We start from the raw sequence: 14200 nt of genomic DNA, 5'->3' as shown, positions 1-14200 counted from the left end.
ACTCCCCATTCGCCAAATACAACAATTTTTCCTCATAATTGTCCAGCCAGTCCATGATGAGACCCATTGTTCTGTCCTGCAGCCTGCGTCTCGTGTAATTTTCTTAGCGATTCCTCAGCCCCGGGGAAGATTTCAGGCGGTGAACTTCTGAACTGGACCCTCGCTGACAATCAGATGCAAAAAAAACAGCATCCCAGAACATGCATCCTCTGCCTCTTCCTGTTTGCAAGATTCATTTCTATTTCCCTTTCCTGAAACAGACCCTGCCTGACTCAGGGCCGTCGCCTCAGAGTCTTTTCTTGTTGTAACTGTGAGCGACCGCAGCTTTCTATTTCAAATGTTGAACCAATAAGTCACATCTGACATGGGTTTTCTGCGAACCAGAATGTGTGCGCTGTTGAAACGCCAGCGCAAGGATCAGCAAGACTATATTAAGGCAAAACTAGTGGCTGGCACTCCCCTCCGGCTGACAAACAGGCTACTTGTTTGAAGGGCTGTTTTTCTCCCAGATCAGAGTGTGAGGCAGTGTGGGTACTGCCGCCGTTGCCTGCCTGCCTCTGGGCCCTGTGGTTATGGGTGCCATTTTGGGCCTTCCCCACTCCAAGATGTGGCCCCTCAGGGAGAGAAGGAACCCCTCACTTATGAAAGATATTGAAAGTGAGTGGAGGAATTTAAGACGGAGGATAAAACATATGGTCGGTCCGGCCTTTCTGTTCTGTCAGGATGTTGTGAAATGGAACAGAGACTCGGCATTAGGGCTGGATGATTTGGACGAAAACATTGTGACAATAAAAATATCACATTAGCCGTTATTCAAGTTTTATTTCTTTCAAGTTTAAAGGCTTATTTGTGCTCTTGAGTGAAAGTTGAAGAAGGCAAAGGGTTATTTGTGGTTGTAAAGTCTTCTTTATGGCCAGAATGTGACAAATTGTTGCCAAAGCAGAACTTTTCAGAAATCTAGACATAGAGCAACCAGAACAAACATAATAATAGAATCTTTTTCAACATCAGAGTGTGCATAAGTGTAGTCACAAAACACTGAAACACTGGAATTGTTCTAGTTTGCAATGTAAGTGACACAAACACAAAAGGAAATATGTCACAAAAATGTTTATTGAGGCTGCAATGATCAATCAATTTCCCAACTACTAAAATAATCCATAGCTATTTGGCTAATGAGTCTGTCTGAGTAATATTATAAAGATTCCAGCTTCTTAAATGTGAATATTTTCTGTTTTTGTCTTTTCTTTGTGTCAGTAATCTGATTATCTTTGGATTGTGAGACATTCAAAGATACTTAAGGATAACACCTTGTCACTTTTGTTTCCTTCTTTTTTTTTTTTTTTACTATTTTCTTGACCAAAAAATTCACCAGTAAACTGAGAATATAATCAGCAATGAAAATAATTAAGATGCAGCCATATTTTGTGTATTGTGCCATGAAAAAAAATTCAGAAATTTCCACCAGACTACTTAAATAGATTTACTTGGACAGACTTAAAAGCTCTAGAATGATTGGGATGATTGTGTAGGAGGGTGATTTGCAGAGTTTTTACACAGAAGACTTGCTATACATCGGATTTCAGTTCACCAAACATAAAGTATAGCACTGTGATGACTCTTATCAAGTGATTTTTGAGGAGGAATTAGGTTGTTTAATACTGGGCATAAAAATGATAATGCAATGTGTTGTTCAGCATAAATAGAACAAATGTCTGATAGATGTTCAGTATAATTTCAGTGGAAAACACCTGAAGCCCAGTCTGTGGTTTTCAGTTGCTTATCTTTAAAAAAAAAAAAAGGAGCTCAGTAATTCATATTGTTTACAGACACATTGACTGATTATCTTCTTTCACCTTCACTATGTTAAACGTTTGTCAAATTCTGACTCTGAGTTTAAGCTTTGAATTAGCAACCTGGTTTATTCAGCTTTCACTTACAAGCCTTTAAATGCAAACAAGAAATGATGAGTTTATCGCCATTATCAAGATTAACTGACTCCATGCAGCCAAACATTTCTTTCCTGTATCTTTGTAAGCTGTAGTTGATGATCTTGTTGGTGGAACCTGCTTTGATTGTTTGATAAACTCACCAAGAATGAGTGTGATCTGCTGGTGGTTTGCTGCAAATATACAAACTCTGTGTCCAATATCCTCGAAATCAGAGTAAATCATTGTTTATCAGATGAGAAAATAAGAAACAAGCACTTCTCTTTTTGAGTCAAACAGAAAGTAAGTCGTGCCTTAGTTTGACTTTGCATTGATGAGGTATTGCGCAGCTTTTCTGCCTTGTGATGGATGGATCCACATGTTGAGTTTGACCAACTTTAATCAAGTAAAATAAATATGTCATCTTTTTATGCTGACACAGTAGCAGACACACACAGTATGCACAGTGTAAGCATGTGCTATGGTTTCTGTATTATTGTTATGTGTTGCTGTTGTCATGAGGTGGTGTTTCTCTTGGCCTTACCCGAGGCATGCATCATGTGCCAAAAGCTCTTCTCACCTCCAACACTGCAACGCTGAGTGGGCCTGGACCCTAAACATGTTGGAGAGGTTTTTTATGATTTGACCGAGAGCCAGAAGTGGAAACTCGGATGACGGTGTGTGTTGACGTATCACCGCCGAGTTTGTTTTGTGATCTCTCGATTGCCGCACAACAAGCGTGGAGTGTTACAAGGCAAGACGGATAAACATTTAGACAAACTAAATAAAGCATTTACACACTCCGCTTAGGACTGCATATTTATCTTTGTGTCCTCAAACTTGTACGTACAAGGGAACTGGCTTGTTTGTTTGGGTTTTTGCAAGAGATTTGTGGGATCGGTGAAGAAGACTAATTATATTTTAACCTTTTTACATGTGTTTGTTTTTGTTCTGCTGGCTGGCTGTGGGGTTCAGGTTTTCGCGGACACGGCTCTCTCTCTCGTAAATCCTCCCCCTGTGGATATATATACGGCCATCACTCCATTATATTTGGAGGATCAATTTATCATTCTGAGAAATGAAAATACTCTTGTGTACTTTCTTTCTCACGCCTTTTCAAGGAACAAACAAAGAAAGAGGCAAATACCCTGAAAGAATGCAGTTTCTCTGTGCATGGTTTTGTAAAAGTGAGTTTCTTGCTAGTATCTATTTGGACACCTTGTCGTTTTGTTTATGTTACACATGTTTGGAATTACATTATTTAATATATGTTTTAGTTTGAAAGTAGTTTTGGTCGGCAGCCAGAGACCCATCAGGAGGAGACTGAGCAGAAACTGTTGTCTGCGTCCTCTGTGCTTGTTGCCGTAGAGACGCAGGCAGTGATGGAATCCAGGAGAGCTGGGGAGGGACTGCACCGAAGGGAGAAGGGGAAAAAGGAGGGGTGGGGTGTGGGGGGGGCAGCTGGATCAGATCACTGCTTGCCCATAGTTCACAGCCCACACAACATCATTTCAGATACTGTCCTGACTCCCTCAGAGAGTTTCGAGACATTCTGCAAATGTGATCATTTATTCCCTCCCCTGCATCGACTCGTTTTCCCATCATCTCTCTAATCGAGGTTGATACAGAGGAATGTGAATCCGTGGCCTCTCCTACCCCGGTGCCACGGCTGCACAATCCCAGCTCCCCTCTCGCCTGGCGTGATGAATCAGACTCTTGGCACATGTTGGAGATCAGTGTTATAACACACCCCGCAGGCAAGAAGGCCTTCTTGTGCATTCCTCCTTTCCATCAGAATTACCTTTTTCGTTCTGAGCAGACGTTCCCCTGCGGGCTGAAAGGCCTGTGAAATCAGCCGGAAGGGCCCAGAGAGCTCCGACAATGGGAAAGGGTTGTTAGTTACATGTGCTTTGCAAAAGGTCTCGAAGTGGCCTTGTATGCCGGCGATACCCAGGGATCTGTTTCCAGTGTCCGAGGCCGCTATTGAGTTTCGCTCCTGTAGTTAATCCCGCTGTTCAGGACCTTGGGAAACAACCGTACCTCCCCACCCTCCCGGGCCTTCCCCCCTCACAGATTCCCAGGAAAAACAAGACATTGCTGAACAATCTCCAATTAAGATGGGTCTTACATACTGTACCATTCAGGTCCGGCTCTCTTGCCCCACTGTTTCATTCTTCTTTTTTGTCCTCCCTCCCTCTTTCTCCCCCTCTCAGCTCTCTGTTTGTGTCCTCGGCCAACGAGCCTCGGGGCAGAATTAGCGCTGTCTCCCAGGTCCCGGCCCTGGCACTTTGGGAGGGTCTGGCCTCAGAGGAGGAGGAGGTGGAGGGAGGGAGGGGGTGTGTGTGTCCTTGGTAAACAGGCCTTTGTGGGATGTGACTGTCTGATCCCCAGGGGCCTCTCCTTTTCTTTCGTTCCTCTCATCTCATCCCACACTACAGCAGTGTGTGTTGTCAGGGGCCGAGGCAGCACCGGGCCGGGATCTGGGACCCGCCTGGCCCCGGAGTCACCCTTGTGGACTGCTCATGCTCTGTTCCACGTCCACAGAGAGACGGTTATGTCTGAAAAGCCAACACAGTCTGCTCTTATACGACTAGTTTTAGCCGTTTGGAGTAAGTTCATGTTCTGACAAAGACATAATCAGTGCTTTGGTTTTGTTGCAAGGAAACAGTAAAGGATGAGCGGTATTTACATTTCAACACCTGTAAGAGTTTTAGGTGCAGACAATAACAGCACTTTGGTTTTGATTAGGAAATAATTGGTTATTTATATTCATAAATATTGTAGATTGTGAGTTTTTTGCTCATCTTTGCAAACTTTTCTGTTCAAGCCTTGATACTTTTCTCTCACTTTGCTGTCAGTAACTCCACCTTAAAGTGTATTTAACCTAAAATACTGTCGTCAAAACCAGCTGGTATTAGAAGTAGTGATGATGGATGGATGGATCGCAATGTTACAGGGACTGTCAGGAATACAAATACAAGGTAAAAGAGTCATATTTTGTGCACATGATTATGAGTACTTTCATAAAAGTAGATTTATAAAATTGCGTTACTTTGTTCTGCTACAGTGTCACAATATAACACAATATATTGATTCTTATTGTGAATGTCTCGCATCACCAGATTCTCGCCAGTATCTGGACAGTTTAATGTTCAGAATTCACTATCTTATCTTATCTTATCTTATCTTATCTTATCTTATCTTATCTTATCTTATCTTATCTTATCTTATCTTATCTTATCACCTTTGAAATAGAGCTTGGAAATTACACAGTATAATGTTGCCATTATTATCATTATTGTGGTATAAATTTTTATTTTTCTGTAGGTTTTCTTTTTTTTTTTTTTTTTTTGCTTCATTGGATGTCTGCATATTGCCATGTTGCAAAAGATTGAATCTTTATAACTATCTTCAACCTTCTACCTCTAGATTTGTGTAATGTTTAGTGCTGTTTGGTAGATGTTCATGTTCTGCCCATAAAGTTTAGAGTTTCAAACCACAAATAACCCTCTGGTTTCCATAAATAACCCAAATCAGCCTTTAAACTGGCAACGAAATCATGATTTGACATTTACTGAAATAATTATGTTGTTAAAAACTTTTTTTGACCTTATTACTCAGTCGTACTTTGAAATTAAGACACAGAATAATATTTGACTTTATAAAACGTGTTCTTGCTGTTACAGTTTGGTTATAAGAATGTCATTTCTGAGAAACAGGGTTGGAAAAGTAGACAGTTCATTCAGCCATACCTCATTTATCTTCTTCTCTCACACTGCGTTTCAATGATTCATTGAGGACACTTGCATTAACTTTCTAAGGGATGTCAGGCTCAGACCAGGGCAGTCGTCTTATATATTATGGAACGACTAAACCTCTGGAATGTGATTTTCTCTTAAAACAAAACAAAAAAAAAGACTCCTTTCTTTTTCCTCCTAATTCCCTCAATTGATTCCAAATCATGTCCCCTCTCTTCACTTTGTATTCCTTTAGTTCTCTCTCTTCTCTGAGTCTGTCTTACTTTTAATAACGTCTCAGTCTTTAATCAGATGGAGTTAGGGCCATACCAGAGGCCCAGTGTTTCCACTCATTAGTTTCCTCTGTGGCCCCGGGCTGCCTCAGTGGGATCACCCAGACCAATAGAGGAAGCCCATAATGGTCCCCTAGAGTCTCTTCTCTCAGGAGGCTCTTCCCAAGTTTCTGGGCCGAGCTGAATGCAGTCGGGCTGAATCATCAGTCAGTTTTGGCAGATGTGGATACGAGCTCAGCTATTATCTGTACGTCTCTATCTCGGAGCCAAATAAAGAGGGAGGAGAAATGAGTTGGGGCTTGGCAACTTTTCACCTCTCTCTGAATGTTTCACCTCTTTATACCCCCCTTCTCATTTTCCCCACTATCCCAGAGAGCTTTTCTTTCCATTTTCCTTTGTGTGCCTTTTTTCCCCCCATCGCCTCTTATTTTCTTGTTTGTGAATTTATCTTCCATCTCTCTCATGGTTGTGTTTCTTTCTGGGAGTTTGTCTCGGTCTCTCTGTGGAGCTGAGGAATGTGCACTGCAGATCCTCTGTCAGGGAGATGTGAGGCGAGTGCAGACAGGTTCGGGATATAGCATGTGAATCAGCTTCAGTGCACAGGTCAGATTAGACCATCATACCAGAAAAGACTTGCACTTTCTCTTACACCCCACTGCTTTCTTACACTTAATGTATTTATCTCTGAACTCTGAGCTTCAGTTCTAGTCATCAGCCCCGTGTTAGTCCATCTTTAAAATAAGCAGAGGTGGAGGAAGCATGCAGATTCTTTGTGCCAGTACAAGAAGACGCTAGTAAAAGGAGAAGTAAAGTACTCGGTCAACTTTAAGTGCAGAGTTCTGAAGTAGGTCTTTGCAGGGCATTTGTAACAGCTGTTTCTGTGCAAAGCTACCTGAAACTGATGCCATTAATGTAAGTTTTATCATTATTTATGTATTTATTTGACAGGGATGATGCATATAAGCATTACTACATATAGAAGGAATGTGTCTGATGTAACGTATGTGGGATTTACAGTGATAATGGCTAATTTGCAAACTTTATCCCTGGTGGGTTTTTTAGAGCTCCAGCAGCTTTAGTGATCCACGATGTTAAGACTATTAACAAATCGTGTTTGTGTAATAAATATACTGACACAAAGAATGTTAACGTCACTGCAATCTGCAAAATAGTTGACCACTTGGGAATATATCACATTAATTTGATTAATAGAGGTTTTACTTCTGAAAATTGCCCAAAAAAACCCTGCCTAAATCACAAATGAGTGACTTCTCCCACTGAAAAAATGGCTGTTTTCTTGTAATATATGAATTGTGAATGTCTTCTACAGTCACATATGCCATACAATTTTAGTAAAAAGAGTATTTTTCATTCATATAGCCAAAAAACAGTTGATTAAAATCATCTATATGATTGAAAATTAAAAAAAAAAGATTAAATTTTTTTTAGAAAAGTTCCAGCTCTAACTTAAAATATATGACTCTTTCTGTTTGTTTCTGTCTCATTATGTTTGCTGTACTTGGTATCCACCAACAGCACACCAAGCAAATGACTTTTTTTTTTGTTATTGTGACTTCCATTAAGTTGAAGTTGGTCTTGATGTTGAGAGGGGATGATCAGCGGTTCCTCTCATTTGCATGGAAACTAAACCAGCAAGCCTGTCTTGGTAATGTAGCCCGAAAAGGAATCATAAGTTCAGTCTGATGCATCAAGTCTCCAGTGCTGAATAATCTGAGACCTACATCACCTCAGTTTGTGCTTGAGTCCAACTGAACATTTTTGCAAAGTTTGCATGAAGATTTATCTGAGATATTGTGTTTTTAAAAGTTACAGGCATTCATAGAGATCCAGAGATACATATAAAATAAATATCCAGGTGCAGGACAGATACCTGAAAGCGGGTACAGTAACATCTGTTTGTCCTTTGTTGCTTCCCACCTCTGACAAAAGCTAAAGTGGCCTCTGACAGAGGGGAAGTCCCTGTCAGATGAAGCCTGAAAGACGTCTGAGCGCTGATCTGCAGCCAACGGCCCACTCCCTCACGCCTCCAAGCAACTTCTACCAAACCTTCAGACTATAATACTGAAAGGAAAAAAATCCCATGCTCCAGTTTTTCCCTCCTTTCCCAAATCTGATCTTGTGTTACTCTCTGTTTTTTGCATTCATGTTATGGCCATTCTTAAGGTGGGACCTAGTAGATATAAATTAAACAGACATCCTGCATACAAAACAGACTGAAAGCTGATACACAGACACCGGGACAGTTTATGAAAATAAATGAGGTTAGTGTCAGTGAGTTCAAGTGGAAAAGTTCCTGTTTCTTTTGGGTCAGGGGGGTTGACCCCATGTATGTTTGGCAAATGTTTGACTGACACCTAGCTTAAGTGTGGAGAAGAAAAAACATGCGCTTTCTCGACAAACATGCATTTACTGTGTGCGAGTTTGAGTTTTTATTGTCTTATCTGTGTTTCATCAGTCATGCTTCCTCCTGTAGGAGTCTGCAGAGACACTGTAGAGCTGCTGCCGCTTTATTTACCCATCTTTAAAGAAATACAAAGCTCTCACACAGGAATAACCCCATCTATCCGCTTGTAGGACAAGAGGGATCCCTGGTGATGACACAGGAGAAAATAAACACACTGACAACATGCCCTCAGGGAAAGGAAAGGGGATCGAGGCTTGAGTGGATTGGGGGGAGTTTAGCACCTGCACTTCTTTTCTGGCGTCCTCACTGCAGGAACTACTTAAAGCCCCATCTGCCCCCATGTGGGGCAGGCCCATATCCCTGTCATATTGGGTAAACAGGGACAAAAGCAATGCGGCGGAGCATCAAAGACCTGGAGGGCAGAGGAGGAACAGGTCACAACTGGTGCCGCTGACTGAGGCGGGGGCCTGGAGGCTGTTCGCTTCACAAGACTGCACAGCTGAGTGAAAACCAACGGCAAACACCAGGAGGCTGCTGCAGCTCTGATGCACCAACAGCAGCCCTTTGGTACTCAAATGACTCCAAAAAGGTTGTGTTTGGAAGTAATGAAGGGCAAATACTTGAGTAGCTTTCAGGTATTTGTATTGTAATGGTTCAATAAGACTTCACACATGCTCATGTAGTATTGTGAAGTTTGTGTGATGTTTGTGTTTTTCACTGTTGCTACTGTATTTAAAGTGTACCCCATCATACCTTACCTCAGAAAAGTATGGATGGTGGTCAATTGCGAGATTGGGTTCATACTGTCTAGTAGAACTTCTGAAGATTTCTTTTTTTGTCAGACAGATGGAAAAAAGTGAATTCTTTTACCTTGACATGTTTCAGCTAAAACCTGTACATGTCGAAGTAAAAGAATTAACTTTTTTCCATCTTTCTGACAAAAAAGAAAAAAATCTTTATGAGAGGCCAGTAAGTGTCTGATCCTGTGAATTGTGCCCTAAACTACACATTCAGTGTATATTTTACAAGCCAAGGAAGTTACAGTTTATAGTAAAGATGGGAAAGTAAGGCTCAGTGGCCTGCATCTCATGCAAAACCAAAACAACCTTTAATTCTAAACATTTAACCTCAATCTTCAAAAATGAGGTGAAAACTACTAAATGAGGTGAAAATCACTACAGTCTGGTTATGTTGACACTGCAGAGATGTCTTCAGGCTGTGGAAGGAGAGAGTTATGACAACATTTGTGGGAGTTTTGGGTGTGTAGCTTTTTTTTGTTCTATTTTTATCTGATCCTTAAACACTATTACAACGAAGTGTGACTTTCTTGATTTGTAAAACTGTCTTCTAATATGTGAAATGATGGCATGAGTGAAATGGAATAAAAAAAATGAAGGTTTTTTCCATAATGAGGCCCAGAGGAGGTGTGACTTGACCTCTCTATAAAGGAGAAGAGAGGTAATAGAAGTATGGAAGACACCAGGGATATACATAAGAATTTTCATCCATGAAAACGACCTGAGTTTCATATTGAATTGAAATTGTCATCGTGGATGGTCATGTAGAAATGAAGTGCGCAGTCTCTTTAATCAAATATCTGTCCTGCTTTTTGAGTCAAGAACGTGTGCACTTTTGCCACCTTTACTGCTCAGGAGGAAGCAGCCATTGCGAGGCAGCGCTGCCAGCATCAGGACGCTTCCCTGTGATGAGGGAAACAAGATATCCTCCGAGTGTCCTGTCTCCACTGGATTCATGGTGGCGGATGTCAGAGGGAAGCCAAACAGATAAGAGGCTGAAATGATGCCCCTGTGTTTCCTCGTTGTGCCAGATTGAAGGGCCAGATAGGCAGCTGTGTGTGTGTTTACATAAGAGCGCCCAGTCAGGGCTGCAGCGCCCGGCTGCTACGCCCACCACCAGGAAGTAAAGTGTTAAAACAGTTCAAGAGAGGCTGTCACTGAATCAGCTCTGGTTTCTTGTTTTACTGTGTGCCAATGTGCCCGCGTTGGGCTGCGCATTTTCATAGTGCTGTTGTTATTATTGTAATTATATATCATTATTCCGGCAGAGAGAAAGATAGTTTCCACTGATGACATGGGGGCAGTGTGGAGGGCCTGTTGCAACTCGTGGGACGGAGAAATGCTAGCCTGCAAGATGTGGGTTTGATCTGCCTGAATGAGCATGTACATTCTCCACTGTGGGTCTGAAATGCAGAGCACACACCACATTCATAACACACAGCTCTGAAGTCAAGATTACAGATCGCTCTCAGTAGCAGCCGAGCCGCAATCAAGCTGAAATCTGAGCCACTGAGAAAGCTGTGTGATTGTTTTTTTTTTTTTTTTTTTTTTTTTTTACTAGTTTTTTATTGTTTCTTTTAAGCGCTTTTACACCTGTTTTGGTGGAATTCTTGGCAGTGTGTGTAGAGGCAGTGTAAAATGTAAGCGTGTGAGTGGAGCAAAGAGAGCCAGGGTTTGACCTCTGGGGGCTGAACCAGGGCCACCAGACACCCGCTGGTTCACCCTCTCCCTCTGCTCTTCTCTGACCTTTGACCTCAGGGTGAGAAGGGGGCGTGAGCCAGGAGCTGGGAGAGTTTATTATTTCCTGCCTCTTCTCTCCTCCTCTCAGGATGCAACAGTAAGATGAAGAGTGAGAGCTACAATAAAGCATCTGCGTCTCAAGTTCTGGATCAAATTAAAATGAATTAGTAATAACTGCGATCATCTTTTGATCAGGATGTAGGGCTGGGAATCATTCCATCATTCGATACTGACACATTGGCTTTGATACCAGTTTCTCACAGATACTAAATTCATTTTAACTCAAAAGAAAATTACACTACACATTATGCTGGAAATGGTTTTGAGATTATTGAGGTTGTTTTCTGTGCTTTTATACGCTCAAACCAAGCTTCAAACCAAGCTTCTTAATATAAACGTATAAACTGATCCAACACTATGTGATTTAAGTTGACCTTCATCTCTAGTTGTTGTTATTCCAGTAATAACAGTTTTATAGCATAGAAAATAATTTGAGGTCGTCTTATTTGCCATTTGTGCCAGAGAAATCATCATTATGTTAAAAAAAAGGTTCAGACTCAAGGGTATTAAAGCCTTTTCTTACATGATCTTTAAAAAAAAAAAAAAAAGCTAAAACTAATACAACAAATTAATTTTGACTACTACATGTCTCATATCTCATTTGCAGATGCAGATATACTTATGTAATCACTTATGTGAACATCATTGCTTCACACTGTGAATAAGATCAGTGTAATATTCATTTTAATGGGATCAGCATCAGTATAAACACAGTATTTATTTATTTTTTTTACACAGAATGATGCATCACAGTTTGCTTCTAGGCCTATAAATGAATTTATAGTGATAATTTCTGGTCTGTGAGCATTAAAAACGCCCATTTAGTCCACTTCTACTGCAAGAGTTAGTGTGCTGTACTGTGTGCTGTGCAAAAATCCTGGTTTTACACTTGTTTTACCAAAGGATAACACAGTGTTGATGTTATATATTATTATGAGAAGTGTAGAAATAGTTTAATTCATGATTACACCATTGTGGGATAACTTTGACTATAGGATCAATTATATATTGTGTACTGTTATGTTAGACAGTATTATTAGATGTTAGTTCAAGCAAATTTATGGAATTTCAAGACATTTTAAGGTGAAGACACACCAGCCCGACTGCCAATCGTCACCAGAAAAGGTAGCCCGACTAATCAGTTGGCTCCCGTCTCCCTGACATGGTCAAATCGACTACCGAGTTCAGCATACGTTCTGGACTTGCGCGAGACATAAAACTGAAAAATGACGCAACATCTCTCTAAACACAGAGCTTGCTGTCATCTGTCATTTTTGTCAGCAGAGAGTGTTGAGTAGTCAAGGAGGGTTGTTGTTGTTGTACTCGTTAAACAGTTGGCTAGTAATAAGAAGTTACTGGTGTTGTCAGCTCTCAGGCTTCTTCTTGTGGAAGACGAAAGATGTCGCAGGTGAAAACTAAGGAGAAATCGCACTATGCTAACAATGCTAACAGTGTTGACTTCCTGGAATGAATGAAGTCCATAGGCAACACTGATTGGCACTCATTCAGATACGATATGAGCAGTTCATGGCGTATTATAGAAGACAATAATAATGTGAAGTACCTTGGCATAGCTGGATTCACATGGAAACTTCTTGTTCACTGATTCAGTAGTCAAGGGCTATCCCTCCACCAATCAGATTGGTTCGACTGAGCGACGGGTAGTGGATGATCACACATGTTGAATCAGGCGAAAAGACTGGCAATGGCATTAATGATGGCCGATCGCAGAGAACACACTAACCAGACTCATGTCACCGACCTCGCCAGACTGCCCGATGATGTCCGACCGCTGAAAATTGGGTTGGTGCGTCTTCACCTTTATACTCAGTTGATGCCATGTAAGTGTTGTTTGGTATCCCGTTGGACAAGCAGCTTCTTTATATAATGAAGATTTCTTTTTTAAGGCTGGGATGGGTAATAAAACCAAAACAAAGACAAAAAGTAACATCAGAATCGTCCAAGAATTTTCCAATCAGCGCATCCCTAGGTGGATCCTTTGTGTGTTTACTGACATGAAACTGTGACTGTGAGTGGGTATTTTCTGCTTTTTTTTGTCCTTCTATTTCCATTTTCTTCCCATACTTCAACCTTGAGCAAAGGCTAAACTAATTGACCCACTCGATTGTCCGGCAGATGAAACAGTGTTTAGGTTTGAGAGGGAGGGGGCAGAGTTAGAAACCTGTTCAGCTTCACCGATCCCACCCAGACATCATCCTTTTAATTTGACCCACCCTTCAGCCCCGGTTAGCCCTTCCGCTAATGTCTGCGAGCTACCGAAGCACCAGTGTGAATATCACAGCTGGACGGCCATTGTCTCTCTGGCCTGAGGCTCAAACCCCGGTTACCAACCAGGAACCCGGGATCAAAGCCTGCCTGGATTACTCTCAGAAAAAGGAGGAGGAGGTGCCGCAGTCGGAGGGGGTCGGGTTGAAAAGGATAGAGGAATGCTCCTAATTACGTGCCCTCCACTCCTTTTCTGTCTCTGGCTTTGGCTCTTCTCTTGTCTCCTGTGTTCGTCTGTGGGCCTGCACTTCAGGCTACAGTGAACCTATGAGGAAGCAACACAGTGTAACAAGAGAGTGATATTAAGAGTGAGGCGACAGTCTCTCCACAGCCACTCCATTAGCGGGAGACCTCGGCAGCCCAGTGGGACGGTGGGTGGAGGGGGTTGGGTGGGGGGTTGAGGCAGAGGCAGGACATTCCATCCTCTGTGGAGACACTGAAGTGGGTGAGAAGAGGGGTCAGAGGAGAGGGTGGGAGGTGGAGATCAAGGAGTGTGTAAAGGGGATGTGTCGTGGAGATTAGAAGGATTCACTGGGAACCTAATAGAATTTTTTTTTTTTTTTTTTTCCCACTTGTAGGAACTTTTCCACCTACACGGAACCAGTGGTGTTGTGGTTCACCTGCATTTTGTCCAAAATAGAAAGAACCATAACAGTAACAGTAGGCTTCACCTGAGACAAGTGTGAACTGTTAAGTGTGTCCCAGTGTTTGCCCTTATTCTGGAAAAGAAAGAATTCCTAATAAGCACTTTACACTGCTAATGGAAATTAATATTCCACTAATATTTGTGTTGACATGCTGATATGCACACTCCATTAACCCATAAAGACCCAAACAGCCACCACAACCATCTACTGATCTAAACCTGTTGATCCTCTAATCCTATCAATACATGTAAATAATGAGTGTAAAATACAGTTTGTAATTTTTTCAC

At 41.6% G+C, this 14200-nt stretch overlaps 1 protein-coding gene across 2 annotated transcripts in view; it reads left to right on the top strand.

Annotated features, from left to right (window-relative positions):
- The window catches only part of cdon (cell adhesion associated, oncogene regulated), a 64223-nt gene that overhangs the window by 7783 nt on the left and 42240 nt on the right, over positions 1 to 14200 (top strand). The gene's annotated exons all lie outside the window — the stretch shown is intronic.

This window comes from Sphaeramia orbicularis, chromosome 13 (genome assembly GCF_902148855.1).
Source record: "Sphaeramia orbicularis chromosome 13, fSphaOr1.1, whole genome shotgun sequence".
Classification (NCBI taxonomy): domain Eukaryota; kingdom Metazoa; phylum Chordata; class Actinopteri; order Kurtiformes; family Apogonidae; genus Sphaeramia; species Sphaeramia orbicularis.
This window is presented reverse-complemented; position numbering and strand designations above follow the sequence as displayed.